Genomic DNA, 12,244 nt, shown 5'->3' with positions numbered 1-12,244 from the left:
AAAAAAAAAAAAAAAAAAAACAACTCTGGAAGCATCACAATCCCTGACTTCAAACTCTACTACAGAGCTACAGTACTGAAAACAGCCTGGTACTGGCATAAGAACAAACAGGAGGACCAATAGAACCGAATTGAAGACCAGGATATTAATCCATACTGATTAATTAAACATCTGAACGTCAAAGAAGCAAAAAATATCAAATGGAAAAAAGAAAGCATATTTAACAAATGGTGCTGACATAAATGGATATCAACATGTAGAAGAATGAAAATAGACCCATATGTATTACTATGCAAACTCAACTCCAAATAGATCAAAGACCTCAACATAAAGCCAGCCACACTGAACCTTATGGAAGAGAAAATGGGAAGTACACTTAAACACATTGGTACAAGAGACGACTTCCTAAATATAACCCCAGCAGTACAGACACTGAGAGAAACAATTAATAAATGGGACCTCCTGAAACTGAAAAGCTTCTGTAAAGCAAAGGACATGGTCAACAAGACAAAATGACAGCCTACAGAAGGGGAAAAGATCTTCACTAATCCCACATCAGACAGAGGTATGATCTCCATAATAAACAAAGAACTCAAGAAATTGGTCACCAAAAGAACAAATAATCCAATCTAAAAAGATGAAATACAAACCTAAAGAGAGAACTCTCAACAGAGGAATCTAAAATGGCTGAAAGACACTTAAGGAAATGCTCAACATCCTTAGTCATCAGAGAAATACAAATCAAAACAACTCTGAGATTCCATCTTAGACCTGTGAGAATGGCCAAGATCAAAAACACTGATGACAACTTATGCTGGAGAGGTTGTAGGGAAAAGGGAACACTTCTGCATTGCTGGTGGGAATGCAAGCTGGTACAGCCCTTTTGGATGTTAGTGTGGCGATTTCTCAGAAAATTAGGAACAACCTTCCTCAAGACCCAGTAATACCACTTTTGGGTATATATCCAAAGAATGCTCAGTCGTGCCACAAGGATATGTGCTCAACTATGTTCATAGCAGCTTTGTTATAGACAGAACCTGGAAACAAACTAAATGCCCCTCGACCGAGGAATGGATAAGGAAGATGTGGCACATTTACACAATGAAGTACTACACAGCAGAAAAAAAAAAAAAAAAACCACGACATCTTGAATTTTTCAGGCAAATGAATGGAGCTAGAAAACATCATTTTGAGTGAGGTAACCCAGACCCAGAAAGACAATTATCACATACACTCACTCATAAGTAGTTTTTAAACATATAGCAAACAAAACCAAACCACGTATCACAATCCCAGAGAACCTAGATAACAATGAGAACCCTAAGAGAAATATACATAGATCTAATCTCCATGGGAAGTAGAAAAAGACAAGATTTTCTGAGTAAATTCGAGCATGGGGAGGTTGGGGGAAGGTTGAAGGGGAGGGGAGTGGCAGGGAGGGGAGCAGAGAAAAATGTAGAGCTCAATAAAAATCAATTTAAAAGAAAAGAAAATCAAACAGGAGAAGCAGGACAGTCCTTCTCAGCTAAAGCAGCTTGTCTACCTCTATGTCGAACCAGCTTGCTAACATCAGATCATAGTAACTGTTTTCCAAACCGATTCCCCCCTCACTATCCACCCCTCATCAAGCTCAGAATTAAAGAAAAAAATAAAGAAAAGAAAAAGAGGCACTGGATTTCCTTTCTTTAGAGTTTCACTTCCAAAATTCCCATGTCACAAAAAAAGTTGCATAGAATAAAACTGTAAGACTTTTCTCTTGTTCATTTACTCACAGTTACAAAGACCTCAGTCTTAAGATATGATTTCCCTCCTAAATGAAGAAGCATTATTTGCAGAATATTTGCTCTGTACTCGTAAGTAAGAATGTTAAAAAATTTAGAGTATTGTGCAAAAATGTATGCACCCAAGGATGTAAAAATGTACATATGTACATGTGCCTGAATTCATAATTTCTATTTACTGCAAAGCCTGGTTTAGAAAGAAGAAAAATTTATATTTACAAGTGTCTGAGTGCTGTAGGATACCCAAGGAAAAACAATGAAAAAAAAAATTAAACAGAATCGAATGTAATTCAGTTGCCTATAAAGAGATATGCTAACCAATAGAGGATCACAAATGATAATGGCAGAACCTACGGCATTTTATTCTCAGAACAATTAATTCAACTAGTTTTCTGACACATATTTACATGGCCATCTTGACACCAATGGAATTTTGCAAGGCTTACAGAAAACAAATGAAGTGTTTCAACTATTAAAATAGTACCTACTAACATACACTTGGAGAAATAGAAGATATAACCCATCACTCTAGCCTCACATTCTTGGGCCTGAAAGAGAGGTGAGGAACTGGGAAAAGTGAGGTCAGAAGTCCTCAAGACTCAAGGCTGTCTTTTGAATACATTACTTGATACAATTTTAAATACCAACTTGCTTTAAATACCATAACATGGCTTTGGACAAATATACAAATTTGAAAAATATTAGAGATGTTTTAAATAAAAATGATACAAAGCATGGAACTACAAGTACGGTGAGAAGAGACGAAGGTAAGAAAAGCAAAAGTACCATTACAAAAGTATATAAATATATTGATATAGTACATATTTTCTCTCAGGATAGACACATGCATTACATATAGTCAACCTTTCAAAGGAAGTCACTTTAATGGATAAGCTGTCTGGATCAATCAATGTAACTTCTCCAAACAATGAGCTAGATGGGAAGAGGAAAGGATCACTAAGATCACAGGGACAGCTCAGTGAAGTAAATTTACTGGGGAGTTTTTCTAAAATAACCGAGGACAGAGAATAATGTTTTAATTTGTATTAAACTCTAATCATTCACAGAATCCTCTTATCAGGAGTTGCTGGTTCTGAAGGTCTTAACGATCCCCAGGAGGGTGGTCCTTGACCACTGGCAGCAGTAGCCTTGCTCTGTCACTAACATCTAAGTTTGCAGCTGTAATAAGTTTCCAAAGTGTTTCCTGACCAACTCTCAGAAATTACTGCTCATGTAGTCTGTTATCATCCCCAGAGCAAAAAAATAAAAAAATCGGTAAAGTATATGACTGAATGTCCTTTAAAAATTCCTTCAGTAAAATGTGTTAGAGAAACTAAGCAGATGGTAGCATCACTATTGATCGTTCCTGTACATTACATTATAGCCTTGCTAAGCAATCTCCATCTACTTAAAATATATCCGCCATCAGGACTTTCTAAATTGAGGTGACGATTTCCAGTCTCAAGGTGATGGCAATTCAGAGGTTGATGAGAGCAGGAATGTCCACAGAAGAAAAACTTGGACAAAAAGGCCCTTTTCCACATTGATATTTTGAAGCTACTGTAATTTTAATCAAGTATTTTTTGAAGTATGCTAAAACTGAGTGAAATAAAAAATGGCATGAATAAGAAAACAGATAAAGGAATACTAGAAGAGATGTGGCAATGTGTGTTCATCATTTTACTTGGATTACCCCCAGGAGGTGGAAACAAGAGGCTCATGAGCCTGAGGCTAGACGGGATTAAACAGCAAAATCTTGTCTCAGAAAGAAAAAAAAAATCTGTGACCAAAAGCATTACTTTAGAATAAAATAGGATTTATTACACAGCAAATTAAAATAGTATCGGTTCATATGACCAAGGAAGATAGCTACAGTAATGAAAGTTATACAATCTGAGTAACAGAAAAAAATTGTGAACAAGAAAAAAGACATTTTAGGGATCTATGAGGCAATATTAAAACATTTCTATAATTTGGTTTCAGGACGAAGGAATAAGATCAAATTCAAAATTTCCCATATGGCAAAATTACCATTTTAATTCATAAAGATCATCAATGTCCCAAGAGGGATAATACAAGAAAACCATACCTGGATGTATCAGTTTAGCTGCTCAAAACCAGCCACACAGACAAATGCCAGCTGTTGTTAGCCTGCTGTTCATGGCACAGCATCCAAAGTCTTCTGCTGTGGGACAATGGTCTGTATCCTGTCAATTATATTTTAAATAAACGCTGACTGGTCAGTAGTCAGGCAGAAAGTATAAGCGGGGAAACCAGGCAGGAAGTAGAGGCAGGACAACGAGAATTCTAGGAAGAGGATAATTCTGCAGTCCTGTCCAAACACAGAAGAAACAAGATGTGACTATGTCGCTGAAAAAGGTACTGAGCCATGTGGCTAACACAGATAAGAATGGGCTAATGTAAGTTATAAGCGTTAATAAGAAGCCTGAGCTAATAATGGGCCAATCAGTTTACAACTAATGTAGACCTCTGTGTGATTCTTTGGGACTTAATGACTATGGGAAACAGGCAGAACAAAACCTCTGACAACAGTCTTCCAATATGCTATCACATTTTACAATGTTTCTGGTACAATGCCACTAATCCTTACAGATCCTGCTGTAAGGATGTCAAATTACTTTCCTTCTTATGAACTACATACATCTCAACTTCATAATCAAAGTTTTGCACAAATGACTACACTGTTCATGGAGTAAATACGAACTTGGACTTCCCTCTATTAGTATACTTATTGTTAATCTTAAAGTAAGTCTTTCTGGATTATGCATATATCTATGGATTAAACAGTATATTAAGTACAACACAGTGATTAGTAGACTGAGTTTTAAAGCCCAGTGTGTTTGATGATTAGTTCAGAATTTTTCTAGCTGCTTCAAAATAACCACTTAAAATAAAACTTTTATTAATATTATAAAAATTGAATACTTAGCAGTCTCTACCAAATAAAATATGCTTCACAGTTGCTGAAGCTGTAAACGTAGATTGTTTGAGCATTTGCTCATATATTTATTTTCTTTTCATACAGAGTTTCATATATCCCAGGTTTGCCTCTAGCTTCTTATATTGGTGAGGCTGATACTAAACTCCTGATCCTCATGCTTCTACCTAAAGAGTGCTGGAATTATGGGTATAAGTCTCTGTGATTTAGTTGTTTAAAATATTAATTATTATCACAGTCATTAAGTACAATACACTATTCTTGAGAGTGAAAATGGCATTATATACAAATCAAAATAAAGGTTTAAAATAATTATTTGAAGTTGCTTATAACTCATTTTGGGCATTACAAATCTTTACCATAGGCCCAAATAAAAAAGCAACAAAAGGACAGATAAAGAAAGGATGTATGTGGACTTAAACTATTTCATAAGTCATTCTTCATCTTTGTAATACATTAAAAACTTTTCAGATGCTTTTATAGCTATGAGTTCTGACTTTAAAACCTGAAATCTTAAACCACTGCAAGGTTGTTGGCTTGGGTTATTTCCTACTGCTAAAAGTTTGGCAGCTGAGTAAAATTGAGAACTATATGTTAATCATTCTTGACCACAGTTATGCACAGATCAGCATAAGAAACCAAAGGACTACAGCAATATTCCCTGCATTGGCTTTGGAACAATTTCCCATCTATGGTCACAGGAGGGGGCCTGAGAGAAGAATCTTCCTAATGCCCTGAAGAGAGCATTGCAAAGGCCCACATACCAAGTGTACCAGCCCTTTCTTGGGTCTCTGTCTCCCCTCAATAAATATATAGTACCCCTTTGTTCCCAGGGTATAGGCACCAAGACTTTTTTAAGATATCAAAACTCTTGAGTGTTTGTATTTTACATAAAAAGGGCAGAACATATAAATGGCCTATACACATCCTACTATATACTTTAAAAAAATATTTTATCAGAAAGTGGTTGGTTACTCCCCAAATAGTCCAGTCATTATTTTAAGAAGAGACTGTTTGTTCATTTCCTAGCTGCCCAGACCCAAATAATAACACAGAAATTATATCAATTAACACTGTTTGGCCAATAGCTTAGGCATATTTTTAGCTAACTCTTACATCTTAAATTAACCCAAAATTCTTGTCTGTGTTAGCCACGTGCCTTGGTACATTTTACCAGTGAGGTATTCTCATCTTGTTTTTCCTGCGTCTGGGTGACAACTTTAGACTGAGTCTTTCCTTTTCCTAGAATACTCCTATTCTCATCACCCTTCCTATACTTCCTGCATGGCTACTGGCCAATTACTGTTTTATTAAATCAAGACAAGTAACAAATCTTTACAGGGTACAAGACTATTGTCCCACAATAATTACTGAATCCATTATGGTATATTTTGCCATTCGATCACTAATGTGGCTCACAATGTTCACATATCAGTAAGAACGTTGATGAATCCACCCATCCCATGTATCCTGTAAAAAATAATTTCCAGTACTGGAAAGGATATCCAGCAAGGAGGAAGCATCTTGGTTAGTATGAACTTTTCTCCATGCCCTGTGATTAAAGTGTAGCTGTTGGAAAACCAAGGGTAATGGCAATAGCCTACTGTTTAAGGGGTCTGCAGGGCACCACTATCTAAGAACTTGGGGTAAGCTATCACATTCTTGGCATTTATAGGACTTATGACCCACTCAACAATAAAAAACATGCTTGGGACTATAAATCTTGTAAAGAATCCATGGCTGGGAAGCTCACAGGTCCCAGAGGTAAACTTACTAATATTTTTTTACATACACATAGTATCAAACTATCTTCCAAATACTTAGCTCTATCTCCATAGATTACTAAAGCATTCAGAGCTCTTCAGGAAAGTTTTGTTGTCTTTCTTTTACTTTTCTTTTTTCTATCTTTCTTTCTTATTGGTACAGAAACTTATAACTAATCAAAGTACAGAGAATTATTGTCAGTAAAGTATGCAATGGGACATTTATATCACATCCCTTGTCCCCAAGGCTCAGGGCCCACATCAGAAGAGGCAGAAACTTTTAATAGTCATCTGCCAAGCAGGACTAGAGAAAAACAGTGCCTTGTTGGCCTGACAGAACCACTACACTCAAGCTCATAGCAGATGTAGTTACCTGAAACAAGATCTATACAAAAGCAAGTCAGTCAGCATGATGGGGGGTGGTAAAAGGTTGAAGTGCATCACCCCAGCTCAGGAGCTACTGACAACTGATGGATTCTGTGGGAGAAAGGATCAGTTTTCTTTATAGGTGTGACACCTGGAAAGTGGCCCATGCTCCAGTGAATGACTCCTCCCTGTGAGTATATAGACACCATAAATTAAATTTGATGGGTTGGGGGCAGGAATACAAAGTTGGGAGTATGTGGAGAAGTAAATGTGGGAGGAATTATGGAAAGGAAGGTGGAACAAATATGATCAAAATATACCATATGCATATATGAAATTCTCAAAGAATAAAAAAAAATCTTTAAAAAATCTCAAGGGGCTGAAGGGATAGTTCTGTTAAGAGTACTTAATGTTCTTGGAGAAGACCCGGACTTGGTTCCCAGCACACACAGGGTTTCTCACAATAATTTGTAACTCCAGTTCCTAAAGTTCTAGTGCCCTCCTCTGGCATTTACAACATTTGCATACAGATGATGCACATCAGTTCACATAGGCACACATACATACACACTTAATAATTCATCACTAGATCACTTATAATACCTAATGCAATATGAATGTAAAGGTGAGTTATAAAGCATTGACTATGGATGAATGAAAAGAAAATGCAATTTCTTTCTTTCAATTATTTTCCATTCTTGGTTGAATCCAGAAATGCAAAAGCAACAGAATCAGAGGACCAACTGTGATGTGGGAGTGTCCAATATCTATCTGTTGCTTTCATTGGCTAATAAAGAAAACTGCTTGGTCTGATAGGGCAGAATTTAGATAGGCGGGGTAAACAGAACAGAATGCTGGGAAAAAGAAACCCAATCAGGCAGTTGCCATGATTCTCCCACCTGAGACAGACACAGGTTAAGATCTTTCCTGGTAAGCCACCTCGTGGTGCTACACAGATTACTAAATATGGGTTAATCAAAATGTGACAGCCAGTAAGAGGCTAGAGCTAATGGGCCAAGCAGTGTTTAAAAGAATACAGTTTCCATGTAATTATTTCAGGGAATGCTAGCTGTTGGCCAGGAGGTGGACAGCAGGAAGCGGCCCGCAGGTCCTCTCTACACAACTGCATCCATTCATTAAAATTTCACAGAGCTATATAAGATCTAATTTTAAAAAGTTATAAATATATTAGGTATTATTATATTGTTGACCTAGAATATTTGCTTGCTTATGATAAAAAATAAAAAGAAGAGCTCTGTACACTTAGAAACACTGTGATTGAAGTAGTTATTTCTGAATATTGTAAGAGTTAATGACAGATATTATTATTTTGCACTATAATCAGAAATCAAATTTTCTTTATTTAGTGCATGCATGATTAAATAACATTATAAATGTTTATGGCATATTTTCAAGGTTAAAAACTATCATTTTTTTTTAAAAATGAAAACTAAATTATAAAAATAATAAATTTCTTTATTGAACATCCAAAACACTAAGATTTCAGGTATAGTATTCTCTTAATCCTAAAAATTTAACAACACTTTTCTAAAACCTACACTGAGAGATGAGTCATAACAAAAAGTACTCGCAACAAATGATGCAGAATTTTTTTAATTCTCAGCAGAATTTGGAGACAATTTCAATAATTTCCTCAACCTAAGTTCATGTATTAACAGTTCCTTCTCATTTGAAGAATCAGATGTATCAGAAACAAAACATTCAACTTTCAATAAATGACAGCTATTAGTATCAGTTTGCCAGTTTTCTGGATTTTTTTGCTTTGTTTTTGTCATCTCCTACAAATATGTATTTGCCCTAAAAGCCAAAAGCGAAAGCTATGATACTCAAGTGCAGGGGAACAGAGAATCTGCATGACAGCTCCCTCCCCTCATCCTGCCTGCCATAGTGCTTGTAATTTAAAGGATACTAAATAAGTATGTTTTCATCTGAAAGAAGACAAATCACTCCCCATATAGAATACTTTAATATGCTACAGAGTTGAGATTAGCCTAGTAGTTTTTGCATCACTTCTTGCTGTAACAGTTTATTCTATTACTTAATTATAAACTGTGAAGAAAATCTTTAATTTGTTTTAGATTTCATTCACCTAAAGTAGTGGAGGTTTGTTAAAGCTTTTAGTTTGCAAGTAAAGGTTTTAAAAATACATTTTAAAACTTCATAGATCAAGAATAAAAACCCACAAAGATTAATTACCATAAACATAGTTGTTAAACTTCTCATAATCAGATACTATGTATATAAAGAAATAAAAACAATAAAAGCTAACAATAAAACCAATAGTATAATCAAACTGATAAACAGGATATATGAAATTTTGAAGAGACTGGTAACTCTGTAGTTATGCTCTATAAAGTCAGCTCTTGCAGACATATCCCAAACTCAATTAAAGGAGCTTGATGCCACAATGGTTATCAGAAACATGAAAGTCAAAACACGATTTCAAGAGAACAAAGCACTTGTGGAACCCAATGTCTCAACAGCCCTAAATAACATCTTACCTGTCATTATGTCAAGCAATTTGGCCTACTTCCATAACAAGACAAAAGTCACTTTTGTTGTGTGTTAAATGTGCTTTCAGACCCCAGGAAAGGCTGTTTGAAGGTTAGGAATAGGCCAAGTGTTTAAAAAGAGCATCAATGAATAAAACTTGTTACTATGTCTAAAAATACTGGTCATAAATAGTGATAAATTAATATATGTATTAGTCTACTACATATACAGGTGATGGACAAATTATATAAACATGTTATTTACAAATAAAAAGATAAGGAATGAATAATTAATTTTAGACCATATGGAAAAGATATCTCACAAATTTAAAACACTAACAACTGGCACATAATAAAGGGATTTTCAAAACACAAATAATATTTTTCATCACCCCAAACACAGATCCTGTCATAAATTATATTTTATACCAAATTGATACTAAAAGGTAATTCAGGTTTGGGGACTATTTTGGTATGCTAGATTTTTAAAATTTAGGTGTCAAAATGTAATAAAGTATATTTCGCATAGTAATAAGAAATAACAAGATAAAGAAAAGTTTAAAAGAAATCAAAATAGAAGAGGCAGGGGAAGAACAGAGAGGAGAGAAAGGAGAAAGGTCTATCTTAACCAACCCCAGTTACAAATATGAAACACACTTGTTCTTTGCTGAACATTTCCTACTGGGTGCTAACTGACATTTTGCTCATATGACATTTTTAGCAATCTAAGAAGTCTATGCAAAGGTCCTCAGAATAGGGGTTTTGTTTAATTTTGTTTTGTTGTTGTTCAAAATATAAAATAAATGGTATGAAATTTAAAATGTTAACTATTATGTATTTTAAAAACTATCAAAATACTTCTGAAAAGCAAATCATGATGTAGTATTTCTTTTAAGATATAGCAATTTAATGGAAGAAGAAACTAAGCTAAGACCAGGGCAGTACTCAAATATACCAAATGAAGCCATTTTCACCTGTATATTTATCACAACATCAATACTAACACCACCACAGGATGAAAGACACACAATCTCAAATTAGACTCTGGAAATAGTTGGGGTTCTCTGTTATGCAGGTGTTAGTCAGTGGCAATGACCTATCCCTCATCAACATTTTAAAGCCAAGACATCCTCAATCTTGGCTCCTGAGATGCTATTATTTGCTTCTCCATCATCCTTTCTTACCATACATACTATGCTTTCTCTCAAGTCCTGATTTCTGAACGCAGGTGTGTCCAAGGGATGCCTAGTAGCAAAAGCACTATATGACAGCATCTCACAGGACACTGATTGACTGTTAACTCTTGACTGGCTCAACCTCTATTTCCCATTAACACATAACATAGTCACTCTTAGGCAATGCTACCTCATTCTTGCTTACCCATGGAAACTGTGGCCTTACTCCAGAAAAACAAAACAGATCACTCCCAAGTAAAACCAAGGTACAGAACCCTTTATTTTTTCCAATAACTTGCTTTTGTCCAGTGTCCAATTATCCATTGCTGTTTTTGAAAATTCTGAGCTTCCCAGTTAGTGTGCCCTACCAACCCACACCTAATAAGTTAATTGGGTCAAAACCAGAATTATAAAATGCCAACCTTATTTCAATTGATTCCAATGGCTAAATTAGAATCCTTATTTACTCATTTTTCCTACACTGATTTTGTTTTCTTTTGTTCTCTTACTCGGGTGAATTGACCTAAACTAACAAATTTTAAGGATTCTTTTTTTATAAGGACAACAAAAGATAGAGCGAGTGAAATACTTAATAATTCCTTTCCTTGAATCCATCTGCCCTGAATGGGTTAGAAATTGCTTAAGGACGTGCAGTAGGATCAAAACCCAGTGTCATTGTTCTTGACTTCTCAGCAGTCCTCATTGTCTGCTATGTTCAGCGAGTCCGGTTTTATCCCATGCTTTTTCAGACCCAGTCCAGCTGGCCTTGTTGAGTTCCCGATAGATCATTCCTAATGTCTCAGTATGTGGGTGCGCCCCTCGCGGTCCTGAGTTCCTTGCTCGTGCTCTCTCTCCTTCTGCTCCTGATTTGGTCCTACTGCACATACTGAATTTGTAGGAGCCTAGGCAGTTTGGATGCTCACCTTACTAGACCTGGAAGGAGGTGGGAGGTCCTTGGATTCCCACAAGGCAGGGAACCCGGACTGCTCTTCAGGCTGATGAGGGAGGGGGATTTGGTTGGGGGAGGGGGGGATATGAGAGGCAGTGGAAGGGAGGAGGCAGAAATCTTTAATACATAAAAATAAATAAATAAATAAATAAATTGCTTAAGGACAAAAGCAATGTCATACAAACGTGCATAACCCACACAACTACCCCATATTCAATAGGAACTCAATTAAAGAACAATAAAATAAACAAAGGATACCAATGATGTAGTAGAGACTGGATCTTTAGCAGAGAAGAAGCACTCCATCTTCAGTTAAATTGAACTGGCTATTAAAAATAATAATTAAAAATACCTTGCATTCATAAAAATAAAATTCTGAACCATCAAGCTTCAACCCTCTAGGGAGAAAACTAAAAGATATATGCCTCTGTTTCTCACCTTCCGTGAGACACACTAATGAGACACTAGGCAGTCCACAACACACGCTCAGGCCTCGTTTTCATTTCCGAAATGCAGATACTTCCATTAAAGCCACAAAGAAAAAGAAAATACGCAAATATGACAGTAAATCCTGCTGCTGATTGTAGAGCTCTTTATTGATGAAGATATCAACAAATAAGTTAGAAGGTTTACGCCAAGCAGGAGGCTGTATGTTGAGTGTGTCAGTATATGTGTTTGGCTATGACTATACATTTCATATTTTAGATATTGGGCTTTTCCTTTACTTATACTCTAGAA

At 35.8% G+C, this 12,244-nt stretch overlaps 1 protein-coding gene across 1 annotated transcript in view; it reads right to left on the bottom strand.

Moving 5' to 3' along the window:
* Positions 1–12,244, bottom strand: part of Gmds (GDP-mannose 4,6-dehydratase) — a 495,612-nt gene that overhangs the window by 346,705 nt on the left and 136,663 nt on the right. The gene's annotated exons all lie outside the window — the stretch shown is intronic.

The sequence above is a fragment of the Alexandromys fortis genome, unplaced genomic scaffold (genome assembly GCF_014885135.2).
Source record: "Alexandromys fortis isolate MF-2015 unplaced genomic scaffold, M_Fortis_MF-2015_v1.1 scaffold_5, whole genome shotgun sequence".
In the NCBI taxonomy this organism is placed as follows: Eukaryota; Metazoa; Chordata; class Mammalia; order Rodentia; family Cricetidae; genus Alexandromys; species Alexandromys fortis.
The sequence above is the reverse complement of the archived record's forward strand: the minus strand, read 5'-3'. Positions and strand labels throughout refer to the sequence as shown.